We start from the raw sequence: 17,549 nt of genomic DNA, 5'->3' as shown, positions 1-17,549 counted from the left end.
ACTTTTGTGGATTCAGGCACTGCCCTGAATTTGATGGATTTGTCATTTGCCAGGCGCTGTGGTTTTATCTTGGAGCCATTGCAATTCCCTATTCCACTAAAGGGAATTGATGCTACGCCATTGGCCAAGAATAAGCCTCAGTACTGGACTCAAGTGACTATGTGCATGACTCCTGCACATCAGGAGGTTATTCGCTTTCTGGTGTTACATAATTTGCATGATGTTGTCGTGTTGGGTCTGCCATGGCTGCAGGTTCATAATCCAGTCCTGGATTGGAAAGCAATGTCTGTGTCAAGTTGGGGTTGTCAAGGGGTACATGGCGATGTTCCTTTGGTGTCAATTGCTTCTTCTACTCCTTCTGAAGTCCCTGAATTTTTGTCGGATTATCAGGATGTATTTGATGAGCCCAAATCCAGTGCCCTACCTCCTCATAGGGATTGTGATTGTGCCATAAATTTGATTCCTGGTAGTAAGTTCCCTAAGGGTCGACTTTTTAATTTATCTGTACCAGAACATATCGCTATGCGGAGCTATATTAAAGAGTCTTTGGAGAAAGGGCATATTCGTCCGTCCTCGTCACCTTTGGGTGCAGGGTTCTTTTTTGTGGCCAAGAAGGATGGTTCTCTGAGACCCTGTATAGATTATCGCCTTCTAAATAAAATCACGGTCAAATTTCAGTACCCTTTGCCTCTGCTGTCTGATCTGTTTGCTTGGATTAGGGGGGCTAGTTGGTTCACCAAGGTAGATCTTCGAGGAGCTTATAATCTTGTGCGTATAAAGCAGGGCGATGAATGGAAGACAGCATTTAATACGCCCGAAGGTCATTTTGAGTACTTGGTGATGCCTTTTGGGCTTTCTAATGCCCCTTCCGTGTTTCAGTCCTTCATGCACGACATCTTCCGAGAGTATCTGGATAGATTCATGATTGTGTACCTGGATGATATTTTGGTCTTTTCTGATGATTGGGAGTCTCATGTGAAGCAGGTCAGGATGGTGTTTCAGGTCCTGCGTGCCAATGCCTTGTTTGTGAAGGGCTCTAAATGTCTCTTTGGAGTCCAGAAGGTTTCCTTTTTGGGCTTTATTTTTTCCCCTTCTTCTATCGAGATGGATCCAGTTAAAGTCCAGGCCATCTATGACTGGACTCAACCTACATCGGTGAAGAGCCTTCAGAAGTTCTTGGGCTTTGCTAATTTTTACCGTCGCTTCATCACTAATTTTTCTAGTGTGGTTAAGCCTTTGACGGATTTGACTAGAAAGGGTGCTGATGTGACTAATTGGTCTTCTGCAGTCGTTGAGGCCTTTCAGGAGCTGAAACGTCGGTTTTCTTCGGCTCCTGTTTTGCGTCAGCCTGATGTCTCTCTTCCCTTTCAGGTCGAGGTTGATGCTTCTGAGATTGGAGCAGGGGCTGTCTTGTCACAGAGAAGCTCTGATGGCTCGGTGATGAGACCATGTGCTTTCTTTTCTAGAAAGTTTTCGCCTGCCGAGCGGAATTATGATGTTGGTAATCGGGAGTTGTTGGCAATGAAGTGGGCATTTGAGGAGTGGCGACATTGGCTTGAGGGAGCCAAGCATCGCGTGGTGGTCTTGACGGATCACAAGAATTTGATATATCTCGAGTCTGCCAAGCGGTTAAATCCTAGACAAGCTCGATGGTCGCTGTTTTTCTCCCGTTTTGATTTTGTGGTTTCATACCTTCCGGGCTCAAAGAATGTGAAGGCTGATGCCCTTTCTAGGAGTTTTGTGCATGACTCTCCGGGAGTTTCAGAGCCGGCTGGTATCCTCAGGGAGGGGGTGATCTTGTCTGCCATCTCCCCTGATTTGCGAAGGGTGCTGCAGGAGTTTCAGGCCGATAGACCTGACTGTTGTCCACCGGAGAGACTGTTTGTCCCGGATAGATGGACCAGTAGAGTTATTTCCGAGGTTCATTCTTCGGTGTTAGCGGGTCATCCTGGGATCTTTGGTACCAGGGATTTGGTGGCTAGGTCCTTTTGGTGGCCTTCTTTGTCGCGGGATGTGCATTCCTTTGTGCAGTCCTGTGGGATTTGTGCTCAGGCCAAGCCTTGCTGTTCTTGTGCCAGTGGTTTGCTTTTGCCTTTGCCTGTCCCGAAGAGGCCTTGGACGCATATTTCCATGGATTTTATTTCGGATCTTCCAGTCTCTCAGAGGATGTCTGTCATCTGGGTGGTTTGTGATCGTTTTTCTAAAATGGTCCATTTGGTGCCTTTGCCTAAGTTACCCTTCTCCTCTGATTTGGTTCCGCTGTTTTCTCAGAATGTGGTCCGTTTGCATGGTATTCCGGAGAACATTGTGTCTGACAGAGGGTCCCAGTTTGTGTCCAGATTTTGGCGGTCCTTTTGTGCTAAGATGGGCATTGATTTGTCTTTTTCTTCGGCCTTCCATCCTCAGACGAATAGCCAAACCGAACGTACTAATCAGACCTTGGAAACTTATCTGAGATGTTTTGTTTCTGCTGATCAGGATGATTGGGTGACTTTTTTGCCATTGGCTGAGTTCGCCCTCAATAATCGGGCTAGTTCCGCTACTTTGGTTTTGCCTTTTTTTTGTAATTCTGGTTTTCATCCTCGTTTTTCCTCAGGTCAGGTTGAACCTTCTGACTGTCCTGGGGTGGATTCTGTGGTGGATAGGTTGCAGCAGATTTGGAACCACGTAGTGGACAATTTGACGTTGTCACAGGAGAAGGCTCAGCGCTTTGCTAATCGCCGTTGCTGTGTGGGTCCCCAACTTCGTGTGGGGGATTTGGTATGGTTGTCATCTCGTTATGTTCCTATTTCCTCTCCTAAGTTCAAACCTCATTTCATTGGTCCTTATAAGATTTTAGAAATCCTCAATCCTGTGTCATTTCGTTTGGACCTCCCAGCATCTTTTGCCATTTATAATGTGTTCCATAGGTCATTGTTGCGGAGGTATGTGGTGCCTGTGGTTCCTTCTGTTGATCCTCCTGCTCCGGTGTTGGTCAAGGAATTGGAGTATGTGGTGGAGAAGATCTTGGATTCTCGTATTTCAAGACGGAAGCTTCAGTACTTGGTTAAATGGAAGGGCTATAGTCAGGAGGATAATTCCTGGGTTGTTGCATCTGATGTCCATGCTGCCGATTTGGTTCATGCCTTTCATTTGGCTCATCCTGATCGGCCTGGGGGCTCTGGTGAGGGTTCGGTGACCCCTCCTCAAGGGGGGGTACTGTTGTGAATTCCGTTCTCGGGCTCCCTCCTGTGGTCATGAGTGGTACTTTGTGAGTTCTGTTCAAGGCTCCCTCTGGTGGCTTTTAGTGTTACGGCTGGTCTGTAGCTGGACTCCAGCTGCCTCGTTTCCTGCTGGGCTTGCTGCCTATTTAACTCCATCTGGACCTTTACTTGTTCCCTGCTGTCATTGTATTCAGTACTGGTTCAGATCTCTCTGGGACTTCCCTTGTGACCTGTCTCCTCGTGGATAAGCTAAGTTCATGCTTGTCCATTTTTGCTCATTGCTATTTGAAAATGTTTCTCAGTAGGTTATGAGTTCAGTCCAGCTTGCTTATATGCTATTTGATTGCTAGCTGGAAGCTCTGGGGTGCGGAGTTGCGCCCCTCACATCGTGAGTCGGTGTGGGGGTCTTTTTGTATTCTCTGCGTGGATACTTTTGTAGTATTTTATACTGACCACACAGATTCCTTGCTATCTTCTGACTATTTAGTTATTAGCGGGCCTCATTTGCTAAAACCTATTTTCATTTCTATGTTTGTGTTTTCCCCTTAAACTCACCGTTATTATTTGTGGGGGGCTTCTTACACTTTGGGGAAAATTTCTCTGAGGCAAGTGAGGCTTTGTTTCTCTCTAGGGGTAGCTAGTTTCTCAGGCTGTGAACGAGGCGTCTAGGCCGAGTTAGGAACGCTCCACGGCTGCCTATAGTGTGTTTTGATAGGATCAGGATTGTGGTCAGTAAAGTTCCCACATTCCCAGAGCTTGTCCTTATTTTTGGTTTACCCATCAGGTCAGTTCATGTGTTCCTTACCACCAGGATCATAACAGTGGCCCAACTGTGCCGCCCTGCCAGCTGTGCCCGGGGCACATGCCCCGGATTTTCCCCCCCTAGATACGCCACTGGTGTTAGTAAAAGAAAAAAGATTTTTTCTTTGGACTAAGGATCAGGCCTTTGTAACACACTAGATTCAGCAAACTATTTTTCAAGTCAGGTCCGTTACTGTATGATGTTAATAACAGAAGAATTTTTTGTGGCCTATGTATCAGGCCTCTATAACACACTAGAAGCTACAAACTATTTTTCAAGTTAGGTCCCTTACTGTATGACGTTAGTATAAGAAGTACAGTATGTGCTTGTGGCCTCTGGATCAAGCCTCTACAGCTTAATATAAACCTGAACAAATGGGAAAGTGTGATACAGCAAGTTGTCTAACTATTTGCAACTGAAAAATTAGAATTATAATTTTTTTTTAATGTGCCTTTTGTCTGCAGACAGGTTCATTTCACCACCACAAATTGACTATGTGGGATAGAGCAGGCTATTACACATTTAGCAACAGAAAAAAATTATAACTTTTTATTAATGTGCCTTAGGTCTGCAGACAGTTTTATTTCACCACAGCACTAAATTACAAGGTGGAATGCAGCAGGCTGTTTAATATTTTTTCACTAGCTACACGTGAATTAGAATGCTACACTCGTGCATCACAATAGAAGCAGTGCACAACACGTACCCTGCTGGATTTGTTTGTGCATCTCAGTACGGCCAAACTGCCTAACTAAATAGCTTAAATCTTGCTAGTAACAGTGGCAGCATCAGGAGCATCGTTTCTGAGCTGTATCAGTGTAAAAATGGTGCTAAAACCACGTCAGATAATTATATGGAGAGGGACATGTGATTTCAGCAGCCAATGACACAAGCCGTGGTGTCAGGACACTGTGAGTGTTTCCTGGGCCCTGATTGGCTAGCCGCAATCTGCGCACATAAAGTTAGGAAAAACAATGTATGTTGTGCTGTTCTTCCAAGAACATGGCACCTCTGTCTGAGCTCTGCAAACCCCTCCCCTCATCAAACGCGTGCCAAACACTCAGAAAACACCACGATTATTGTTGCTAAAGTGTTGAAAATATTTTTGTGGCAGCATAAATATTTTCCCACACTTTTACTGAATGTTACCAATTTTTACCAATTTTATAAAATTTTGTTAAGGTTTCCGATCACGAATCCGAATGTGCCATATTCGTGTCAAATTTATGTTTGGCAATCGTTTTCCAATCAAATTCTCTCATCTTTACTTGTGAGTATTTGGATATTTTCTGCTCTTTTGACATGAAGTGCCTTCCACTCTCATAGATCTTTTGCTTATGGATACTCCAAAGGTTCTCAATAGGGTTGAGGTCAGGGTAAGATGGTGGCTGTTACTATTCATACTCACCGCCCTGTTCTTGACTCCACTGCCGCCTCTGTTCACGGCTCCCGCTCCTCTTCTGGCTCCCGGGCCGCTGTTCCCTCTTCCTCCGGGGCTGCGTCGCCTTCTCCCACTTCTGTTCTTCCTCGCGCGACAGCTTCCGGTCTCTGGCGCGTCCATTCTCAGCGCGCACCTCCTCCTCGCCGTGTGAGGTCTGTCTCTGCGCAAGCGCGCAGGATCCGGAGCTAGGTCATTCCTCCAGCCTCGGGTTTCTGCACCGGATGTACTACTACTCGTGGCCACCTATCTACCAATCCCAGAAGGGAGCACGGTATATCAGGCCACCTCCCCTGCTAGGAGGTGCCTGAGTGTCTTTAGCAACTTGCTTTTGTCTCTGGCCGCGTGCTTCTATTGTGCTCTGTACCTCCGTACCCTGATTCAGCGCTTGTGCCTTTCCTCCTTCCCCGTTCTCATTTTCCCTCCACCTTACCGTACCTCTCCCATCTCTGGTAGTCCTCTTCACCTTCCTGCTACTCCAGGTTTACATCTCCCTTCCTTGTCTAAAGTCCTTCCTTTTAGTTTTCCCTTCTCCAAGAGCCGTCTCCCCTGGTATCTGCTGCCGCGGTCTGGTACTCTCCGGGCTTGCCCCCTAACAGTCCCTGTATAGGGGTTGGTTATCTCTGGGTCGCTCGCCCGGAGGGCCACCTTCCGCGGTCCAGAGGGTCCACTCTTGCTCCTGTCCCAGTAATCGTAACAGCACACTCAGGCCATGGACCCCGCAGGTACCGCGTTCTCTGCTCAAAAGGAATTGGCGCACTTGCGAGACAACCAGCAGCGCATTATGTCCTTTATGAAAAATATGGAATCCCGTTTGACTTCTATTCAGACCGCTGACCCGGTTAATGCTAACCAAATCGCGGGACTGCAGCAGGAGCTTTCTCAACAGCGTGATACGCAGGCGCGTATGCTGTCTTACATGGCTTCCATTGACGACCGCTTATTTAATTTGCAGTCCGTCTCCGCGGCTTCCGCTCAGGTCCCGCAGGACTCTAATCCTTCTCCTTCCCCTCAGCCTCCGCCTCGTCTGGGCAAACCCCCTAGGTTCAACGGAGAACCCAAACTCTGTAGGGGTTTTCTGAACCAATGTCGTCTCCACTTTGAGCTCCTTCCCCAGCAATATCCCACCGATCGAGCCAAAGTGGCTTTCATAGTGTCTCACTTGGAGGGTGAGGCCTTGTCCTGGGTCAATCCTCTGTGGGAGCAGGATGATCCTGTAGTCTCTCAGTTAGCCATTTTTTTAGAGACTTTCCGCAGGGTCTTCGACGAGCCCGGACGCTTAGCTTCCACCACTGAGGCACTTTTCAATCTTCAGCAGGGCTCTCTTTCAGTTGGCCAATACGCTATTCGCTTCCGTACACTGGCCTCAGAGTTAGGGTGGAATAACGAGGCTCTGGTTGGTGCTTTCTGGCGAGGTCTGTCCAGTCGAATAAAAGATGAGTTGGCTGGACGAGATACTCCTACCTCCTTGGAGGACCTCATATCCCTCTCCACGCGCATTGATTTACGCTTCCAAGAGCGGTCTCGTGAGTCCGCTAGAGAGAGGAGGCCAGTCCGTACTCTTCCACCTCTCCGTAGGTCAGGAAGTCCCAGGTCCTCGTCGTCGCCTACAGCGTCTGCTCCAGAACCCATGCAGGTCGACCGAGTCAAGATGGCAGAGCAACGTCGTCGTGAGAGACGTTCCCAAGGACTCTGCTTCTACTGCGGTAGCGCCTCCCACTTACTTCGGGCATGTCCTGAGAGGCCGGAAAACTCCTCCGCCTAGGACAGGTAAGAGAGGCCTCCCTAGGTGACACTGACTCCTCTCAACCTTTGTTCTTGTCTGTCTTGCTTGTTCTCGGTCAGAAGCGCTTTTCTGAGCTCGCGTATGTGGATTCGGGCGCGGCAGGCAATTTTATCAGTCTTGAGGCGGTTCGGAGGCTTCGCGTTCCAGTTCTTTCTTTGGATCCTCCTCGTCTGATTACTTCTGTGGATGGGAAACCTTTGCAAGACGCCATCACCATGGTTACTGAAGAGATTGAATTATGTATTGGGGCTCTTCATCACGAGAAGATTACTCTCTATGTTTTACCTAATCTAACCCATGCTCTGCTTCTAGGTCTTCCTTGGCTCCGTACACATGAGCCTACCCTGGACTGGCGGTCGGGTGATGTTCTTCGTTGGGGATCTGCGTGTCAAAAACAGTGTCTTCTTCCCGTCTGTCCTGTAGTCTCGTTCCCAACTAAACCTGTTCTCTCGGGATTACCAGTTCCATACTGGTCCTACGCGGATGTATTTGACAAGAAGGAGGCTGAAAGTCTTCCTCCACACCGGGCCTATGACTGCCCGATCGAGCTACTTCCTGGTTCCACTCCTCCCCGAGGGAGAATTTTCCCGTTGTCTCCCGTCGAGACCAAAGCTATGTCCGAATACGTCCAAGAGAACTTAGCTAAGGGATTCATTCGAAAGTCCTCATCCCCCGCTGGTGCGGGATTCTTCTTCGTCAAGAAAAAGGATGGATCTCTTCGACCCTGCATCGACTACCGAGGCCTAAACAACATTACGGTCAAGAATAAATATCCGCTGCCTCTAATTCCTGAGCTCTTCGATCGTCTAAGAGGGGCGCGAATCTTTACGAAACTAGATCTTCGGGGTGCTTACAACCTTATTCGGATCCGCGTCGGCGATGAATGGAAGACTGCCTTCAATACCCGCGACGGGCATTACGAATACCTAGTCATGCCTTTCGGCCTCAGCAATGCTCCCGCAGTCTTCCAAGAATTCGTGAATGACATCTTTCGAGACCTACTTTATTCCTGTGTTGTGGTGTATTTAGACGACATCCTGATTTTTTCGGCAGATCTACCTTCTCACAGAAGAAGCGTCCGTTTGGTTTTGCAACGTTTGAGAGAGAATCGTCTTTACGCCAAGTATGAGAAGTGCCTCTTCGAGCAAACTTCCTTACCCTTTTTGGGTTACATCATTTCAGACACTGGTCTCAAAATGGACCCTGAGAAGGTGAGCGCTATTCTTAATTGGCCACGTCCCTATGGAACAAAAGCCATCCAGCGGTTTCTAGGGTTTGCCAATTACTACAGACAGTTTATTTCACATTTCTCCTCTGTAGTGCGTCCTCTTACCGTTCTCACCCATAAAGGCTCCAACCCGAAGATTTGGCCTCCGGAGGCTGAAAAAGCCTTTGTGCTCTTGAAACAGTCTTTTTCCTCTGCCCCAGTGTTACACCACCCTGAAATCAATAAACCATTCATTCTCGAGGTGGATGCCTCCTCCACAGGTGCCGGAGCGGTGATTTCTCAAAGAACCTCTACGGGTCGACTGGTTCCTTGCGGCTTCTTTTCCAAGACTTTTTCGGCGTCTGAACGTAACTATACCATTGGGGACCGAGAACTCTTAGCCATAAAATTGGCCTTAGAGGAATGGAGACATCTTCTTGAAGGAGCCGTTCATCCTTTTGTGATCTTCTCTGACCATAAGAACCTAGCCTATCTTCAAACCGCACACAGACTCAATCCTCGGCAAGCTCGTTGGTCCTTGTTCTTTGCTCGCTTCGACTTCGAGCTCCGCTTTCGGTCCGGTGACAAAAACGTCAAAGCAGACGCTCTTTCCAGACTTTCGCAGCCAGAGGACCTTGTCGAGGAGCCAGCACATATTATGGATCCCAGTAAAATCGTTACTGTAGCCCCTCTAGGGGTGAGCTGTCCTCCTCCGGGTAAGACTCTAGTCACTGAGAAAGACAAAGAAACAGTGCTGCGCTGGGGACATTCTTCTAAATTTGCAGGCCATGCCGGAGTTAAGAAAACTCTCCTTCTCGTTTCTCGCTACTATTGGTGGCCTTCATTGCGGCAAGATATTGAAGAGTTTGTCGCCTCATGTCCCTCTTGTGCGAAATGCAAAGTACCAAGACAGTTACCTCGTGGAGGGTTGCTACCTCTTCCAGTGCCTTCTAGTCCGTGGCAACACATCGCCATGGACTTCATTACCGATTTACCAAAATCTTCAAGTTGTACAGTCATTCTTACGGTGGTAGATCGGTTCTCCAAGATGGCCCATTTCATTCCCTTGCCTGGACTTCCCTCGGCTCCAGAATTAGCGAAGATCTTCATTTCAACTATCTTCAAGCTTCATGGATTTCCTCAGAACATTGTGTCTGACCGAGGAGTTCAGTTTACATCTCGTTTTTGGAGAGCACTATGCAAGCTTCTGAAGGTGTCTCTAGATTTTTCTTCTGCCTACCACCCTCAAACTAATGGTCAAGCTGAACGAACGAATCAAATCGTAACAGCCTATCTTCGTCACTTTGTCAATTCCCATCAGGATGATTGGGTTAGCCTCCTGCCTTGGGCCGAATTCGCTTACAACAATCACTCTCATGAGTCGTCAGCCAAATCTCCTTTTTTTATCGTCTTTGGCCAACATCCCAATATGCCGCTTCCAATTTCTTCCACTACAGGAGTTCCAGCCGCAGATTCCTTGACTTTGAATTTCTCCGCAATATGGGGTGAAGTAAAAAAAGCTCTCGAGAAAGCGTCTATTAAAATGAAGAGACACGCTGACAAGAGACGCTTAGATTCCTCTTCATTTTTGCCAGGCGACAAAGTTTGGCTTGCTTCACGTTACATAAGACTAAAAATTCCTTCCTATAAACTTGGTCCTCGTTTCATCGGTCCCTTTGAAGTTCTGAGTCGGGTCAACGAAGTCGCCTACAAGCTGAGATTGCCTGCCTCGCTCCGTATTCCCAATACTTTTCATGTGTCTCTGCTCAAACCTGTTATCCTTAACCGCTTCCATCCATCTTCCTTTTCCTCTCCTCAGCCTCTCCAAGCCGATAACATTTTTGAGGTGAAGGATATTCTAGCCAAGAAGAGAGTTCGTGGCAAGGAGTTCTTTCTGGTGGATTGGAAGGGTTTCGGCCCCGAAGAGAGATCATGGGAACCTCGAGAAAATATCAATGCACCTCGTCTTCTTAACAAATTTCTCGCTAAATTTAAGGAAGGGGACTTTAAAGAAGGGGGTACTGTTACTATTCATACTCACCGCCCTGTTCTTGACTCCACTGCCGCCTCTGTTCACGGCTCCCGCTCCTCTTCTGGCTCCCGGGCCGCTGTTCCCTCTTCCTCCGGGGCTGCGTCGCCTTCTCCCACTTCTGTTCTTCCTCGCGCGACAGCTTCCGGTCTCTGGCGCGTCCATTCTCAGCGCGCACCTCCTCCTCGCCGTGTGAGGTCTGTCTCTGCGCAAGCGCGCAGGATCCGGAGCTAGGTCATTCCTCCAGCCTCGGGTTTCTGCACCGGATGTACTACTACTCGTGGCCACCTATCTACCAATCCCAGAAGGGAGCACGGTATATCAGGCCACCTCCCCTGCTAGGAGGTGCCTGAGTGTCTTTAGCAACTTGCTTTTGTCTCTGGCCGCGTGCTTCTATTGTGCTCTGTACCTCCGTACCCTGATTCAGCGCTTGTGCCTTTCCTCCTTCCCCGTTCTCATTTTCCCTCCACCTTACCGTACCTCTCCCATCTCTGGTAGTCCTCTTCACCTTCCTGCTACTCCAGGTTTACATCTCCCTTCCTTGTCTAAAGTCCTTCCTTTTAGTTTTCCCTTCTCCAAGAGCCATCTCCCCTGGTATCTGCTGCCGCGGTCTGGTACTCTCCGGGCTTGCCCCCTAACAGTCCCTGTATAGGGGTTGGTTATCTCTGGGTCGCTCGCCCGGAGGGCCACCTTCCGCGGTCCAGAGGGTCCACTCTTGCTCCTGTCCCAGTAATCGTAACAGTGGCCATACCATGAGTTTATCTCCTTTTATGTCCATAGCAGCCAATCTATCAGAGGTATTATTGTAGAATGAGATGGTGCATTGTTATGCATGAAGATGTTTTTGCTACTGATAGTACAGTTCTTATTTTTGTATCATGGTCAGTCAAAATCTCTCCAAACTTTGTCAAGGTCATTTTCACATCTACAGGGACCCCAAAGGAGTCTACCAGCTCTCTTTCCATGATGCTAGCTCAAAACATGAATGCACCACCTCTTTGCTAATGTCACAGCCTTTTTGGTACATGGTGGCCATCCACCAACCGTCCACTGCTCCATATATCTGGATCATCCAGGGTTGCATGGCACTCATCAGTAAACAAGATTATTTCAATATTAGTCTTCATGTACAATACATCTAGGGTGTTGTGATTTTGCTTTTTGCTCCCTCTAGTGGTCATTAGTGATTTGACTCTGGAGCTTCTGTCTTTTCCTATATCCTCACCTGGGCCGTTAGTTCAGGGGCGTTGCTATATAAGCTCCCTGGACCTTCAGTTCTATGCCTGGCATCGTTGAAATCAGAGCTAATCTGTTGTGCTCTTGTCCTATTATCCTGGTTCCTGTATTTCAAGCTAAGTCTTCTTCCTTGCTTTTTGCTTTTGTTTTGTTTGGTATTTTTGTCCAGCTTGTTCCTATCTGTATCCTGACCTTTGCTGGCAGCTCTAGGGGGCTGGTGTTCTCCCCCCGGACCGTTAGACGGTTCGGGGGTTCTTGAATCTCCAGCGTGGATTTTTATAGGGTTTTTGTTGACCAGATATGTTATCTTGCTATATTCTGCTATTAGTAAGCTGGCCTCTCTTTGCTGAACCTGGTTCATTTCTGTGTTTGTCATTTCCTCTTACCTCACCGTTATTATTTGTGGGGGGCTTGTATCTTGCTTTGGGGTCCCTTTCTCTGGAGGCAAGAGAGGTCTTTGTTTTCTTCTCCTAGGGGTAGTTAGATTCTCCGGCTGGCGCGAGTCATCTAGCGATCACCGTAGGCATGATCCCCGGCTACTTCTAGTGTTGGCGTTAGGAGTAGCTATTTGGTCAACCCAGTTACCACAGCCCTATGAGCTGGATTTTTGAATCTCGCAGACTGACACGTTCCTCTGAGACCCTGTCCACTGGGGTCATAACAGTATGCCAGGCCAGTATTAAATGTTTAATGCATTGCAGAAGTGGGATTATAAGAAAGAAAATTTTGAGGTTTTTTTTTCCCCTCTCTCATTTTTTTTTTTTTTTTTTTTTCTTTTCCCCTTTACCTCAGAGTGGCTTAAGCTTGCTGCAGACATGAATGTCCAGACCTTGATTACAAGTGTGGACCAGCTTGCCACTCGTGTGCAGGGTATACAAGATTATGTTACCAGAAATCCTAGGTCTGAACCCAAGATTCCGATTCCTGAACTGTTTTCAGGAGACCGATTTAAGTTTAGGAATTTCAGGAATAATTGTAAATTGTTTTTGTCCCTGAAACCTTGTTCGTCTGGAGACTCTGCTCAACAAGTAAAAATTGTTATTTCATTCTTACGGGGTGACCCTCAAGATTGGGCTTTTTCGTTGGCGCCAGGAGATCCGGCATTGGCTGATATTGATGCGTTTTTTCTGGCGCTCGGTTTACTTTATGAGGAACCCAATCTTGAGATTCAGGCAGAGAAAGCCTTGCTGGCTATGTCTCAGGGCCAGGACGAGGCTGAGGTGTATTGCCAAAAATTTCGGAAATGGTCCGTGCTGACACATTGGAACGAGTGTGCACTGGCCGCTAATTTTAGAAATGGCCTTTCTGAGGCCATTAAGAATGTTATGGTGGGTTTTCCCATTCCCACAGGTCTGAATGATACCATGTCCCTGGTTATTCAAATTGACCGGCGGTTGCGGGAGCGCAAAACCGCAAATTCCCTCATGTTGTTGTCTGAACAGACACCTGATGTGATGCAATGTGATAGAAAAACCGCAAATTCCCTCATGGTGTTGTCTGAACGGACACCTGATTTGATGCAATGTGATAGAATCTTGACTAGAAATGAGAGGAAAATTCATAGACGCCGGAATGGCTTGTGCTACTACTGTGGTGATTCTACACATGTTATCTCAGCATGCTCTAAACGTATATCTAAGGTTGTTAGTCCTGTCACCGTTGGTAATTTGCATCCTAAGTTTATTCTGTCTGTAACTTTGATTTGCTCACTGTCATCTTATCCTGTCATGGCGTTTGTAGATTCAGGTGCTGCCCTGAGTCTTATGGATCTCTCATTTGCTAAGCGCTGTGGTTTTATTCTTGAACCATTAGAAAATCCTATCCCTCTTAGGGGTATTGATGCTACGCCATTGGCAGAAAATAAGCCGCAGTATTGGACACAGGTTACCATGTGCATGACTCCTGAACACCGCGAGGTGATACGTTTTCTCGTTCTACATAAAATGCATGATTTGGTTGTTTTGGGGCTGCCATGGTTACAGACCCATAATCCAGTCCTTGACTGGAAGGCTATGTCAGTGTCTAGTTGGGGCTGTCGTGGTATTCATGAGGATTCCCTGCCTGTGTCTATTGCTTCTTCTACGCCTTCGGAAGTTCCGGAGTATTTGTCTGATTATCAGGATGTCTTTAGCGAGTCCAGGTCCAGTGCATTGCCTCCTCATAGGGAATGTGACTGTGCAATAGATTTGATTCCAGGCAGTAAATTTCCTAAGGGAAGACTTTTTAATCTGTCGATACCTGAACATACCGCTATGCGTTCATATATCAAGGAGTCTCTGGAGAAAGGACACATCCGTCCGTCTTCTTCCCCTCTTGGTGCGGGATTCTTTTTTGTGGCTAAAAAGGACGGATCTTTGAGGCCTTGTATTGACTATCGGCTTTTAAATAAGATCACTGTCAAATTTCAGTATCCTTTGCCGCTGTTGTCTGACTTGTTTGCCCGGATTAAAGGTGCCAAGTGGTTTACCAAGATAGACCTTCGTGGTGCGTACAACCTTGTGCGCATTAAGCAAGGGGATGAATGGAAAACCGCATTCAATACGCCCGAAGGTCATTTTGAGTACTTGGTGATGCCTTTTGGGCTCTCTAATGCCCCTTCAGTTTTTCAGTCCTTTATGCATGACATTTTCCGGAACTATCTGGATAGATTTTTGATCGTTTATCTGGATGATATTCTGTTTTTTTCTGATAATTGGGACTCGCATGTGGAGCAGGTCAGGATGGTCTTTAAAATTTTGCGTGAAAATTCTTTGTTTGTCAAGGGCTCAAAGTGTCTTTTTGGTGTACAGAAGGTTCCCTTTTTGGGGTTCATTTTTTCCCCTTCTGCTGTGGAGATGGACCCAGTCAAGGTCCGAGCTATTCTTGATTGGACTCAGCCCTCGTCAGTTAAGAGTCTTCAGAAGTTCTTGGGTTTCGCTAACTTCTACCGTCGTTTTATCGCTAACTTTTCTAGCATTGTGAAACCTTTGACGGATATGACCAAGAAGGGCTCCGATGTGGTTAATTGGGCTCCTGCTGCCGTGGAGGCTTTCCAGGAGTTGAAACGTCGGTTTACTTCGGCGCCTGTTTTGTGCCAGCCTGATGTCTCGCTTCCCTTTCAGGTTGAGGTGGATGCTTCAGAGATTGGAGCAGGGGCCGTTTTGTCGCAGAGAGGCCCTGGTTGCTCTGTTATGAGACCTTGCGCCTTTTTCTCTAGGAAGTTTTCGCCTGCGGAGCGAAATTATGATGTGGGCAATCGGGAGTTGTTGGCCATGAAATGGGCATTTGAGGAGTGGCGTCATTGGCTCGAGGGTGCCAAGCATCGTGTGGTGGTCTTGACTGATCACAAAAATCTGATGTATCTCGAGTCTGCTAAACGCCTGAATCCTAGACAGGCCCGCTGGTCATTGTTTTTCTCCCGTTTTGACTTTGTTGTCTCGTATTTACCAGGTTCAAAAAATGTGAAGGCCGATGCTCTTTCCAGGAGCTTTGTGCCTGATGCTCCTGGAGTCGCTGAACCTGTTGGTATTCTTAAGGATGGTATTATCTTGTCAGCTATTTCTCCTGATCTGCGACGTGTGTTGCAGAGATTTCAGGCTGATAGGCCTGATTCTTGTCCACCTGACAGACTGTTTGTGCCTGATAAGTGGACCAGCAGAGTCATTTCCGAGGTTCATTCCTCGGTGTTGGCAGGTCACCCAGGAATTTTTGGCACCAGAGATCTGGTGGCCAGATCCTTTTGGTGGCCTTCCTTGTCTAGGGATGTGCGGTCATTTGTACAGTCCTGTGGGACTTGTGCTCGAGCTAAGCCTTGCTGTTCTCGTGCCAGCGGGTTGCTCTTGCCCTTGCCTGTCCCTAAGAGACCTTGGACACATATCTCCATGGATTTCATTTCTGATCTTCCGGTGTCTCAAGGCATGTCTGTTATCTGGGTGATATGTGATCGCTTCTCCAAGATGGTCCATTTGGTTCCTTTGCCTAAGCTGCCTTCCTCTTCCGATCTGGTTCCTGTGTTTTTCCAGAACGTGGTTCGTTTGCACGGCATCCCTGAGAATATTGTGTCAGACAGAGGATCCCAGTTCGTTTCCAGATTCTGGCGATCCTTTTGTAGTAGGATGGGCATTGACTTGTCGTTTTCGTCTGCTTTCCATCCTCAGACTAATGGACAGACGGAGCGAACTAATCAGACTTTGGAGGCTTATTTGAGGTGTTTTGTCTCTGCTGATCAGGACGATTGGGTGACCTTCTTGCCGTTGGCTGAGTTTGCCCTTAATAATAGGGCTAGTTCCGCCACCTTGGTTTCGCCATTTTTCTGCAACTCTGGTTTCCACCCTCGTTTTTCTTCGGGTCATGTGGAACCTTCTGACTGCCCTGGGGTGGATTCTGTGGTGGATAGGTTGCAGCGGATCTGGAATCTTGTGGTGGACAACTTGAAGTTGTCACAGGAGAGGGCTCAGCGCTTTGCCAACCGCCGCCGCGGTGTGGGTCCCCGACTACGTGTTGGGGATTTGGTGTGGCTTTCTTCCCGCTTTGTTCCTATGAAGGTTTCCTCTCCCAAATTTAAACCTCGTTTTATTGGTCCTTACAAGATATTGGAAATCCTTAATCCTGTATCCTTTCGCCTGGATCTTCCTGTGTCGTTTGCTATCCACAACGTGTTTCATAGGTCCTTGTTGCGGCGGTACGTTGTGCCTGTGGTTCCTTCTGCTGAGCCTCCTGCTCCGGTGTTGGTTGAGGGCGAGTTGGAGTACGTGGTGGAGAAGATCTTGGATTCTCGTCTCTCCAGGCGGAGGCTTCAGTACCTGGTCAAGTGGAAGGGCTATGGTCAGGAAGATAATTCCTGGGTGGTCGCCTCTGATGTTCATGCGGCCGATTTAGTTCGTGCCTTTCACGCCGCTCGTCCTGATCGCCCTGGTGGTCGTGGTGAGGGTTCGGTGACCCCTCACTAAGGGGGGGGTACTGTTGTGATTTTGCTTTTTGCTCCCTCTAGTGGTCATTAGTGATTTGACTCTGGAGCTTCTGTCTTTTCCTATATCCTCACCTGGGCCGTTAGCTCAGGGGCGTTGCTATATAAGCTCCCTGGACCTTCAGTTCTATGCCTGGCATCGTTGAAATCAGAGCTAATCTGTTGTGCTCTTGTCCTATTATCCTGGTTCCTGTATTTCAAGCTAAGTCTTCTTCCTTGCTTTTTGCTTTTGTTTTGTTTGGTATTTTTGTCCAGCTTGTTCCTATCTGTATCCTGACCTTTGCTGGAAGCTCTAGGGGGCTGGTGTTCTCCCCCCGGACCGTTAGACGGTTCGGGGGTTCTTGAATCTCCAGCGTGGATTTTTATAGGGTTTTTGTTGACCAGATAAGTTATCTTGCTATATTCTGCTATTAGTAAGCTGGCCTCTCTTTGCTGAACCTGGTTCATTTCTGTGTTTGTCATTTCCTCTTACCTCACCGTTATTATTTGTGGGGGGCTTGTATCTTGCTTTGGGGTCCCTTTCTCTGGAGGCAAGAGAGGTCTTTGTTTTCTTCTCCTAGGGGTAGTTAGATTCTCCGGCTGGCGCGAGTCATCTAGCGATCACCGTAGGCATGATCCCCGGCTACTTCTAGTGTTGGCGTTAGGAGTAGCTATTTGGTCAACCCAGTTACCACAGCCCTATAAGCTGGATTTTTGAATCTCGCAGACTGACACGTTCCTCTGAGACCCTGTCCACTGGGGTCATAACACTAGGGCCATTGAAACCGTTTCTACGAGCACTGTTTAGTGATGGACAAATAGTAGATTTATGCACAACTGCATACATCTGAAGAATCCTACACCTTGTGGTCCACAGGACTCCAGTTGATTCAGATTCAAATACCTTTTTCCTGCTTTGAAATG

The sequence above is a fragment of the Ranitomeya variabilis genome, chromosome 1 (genome assembly GCF_051348905.1).
Source record: "Ranitomeya variabilis isolate aRanVar5 chromosome 1, aRanVar5.hap1, whole genome shotgun sequence".
NCBI lineage: Eukaryota > Metazoa > Chordata > Amphibia > Anura > Dendrobatidae > Ranitomeya > Ranitomeya variabilis.
The sequence above is the reverse complement of the archived record's forward strand: the minus strand, read 5'-3'. Positions refer to the sequence as shown.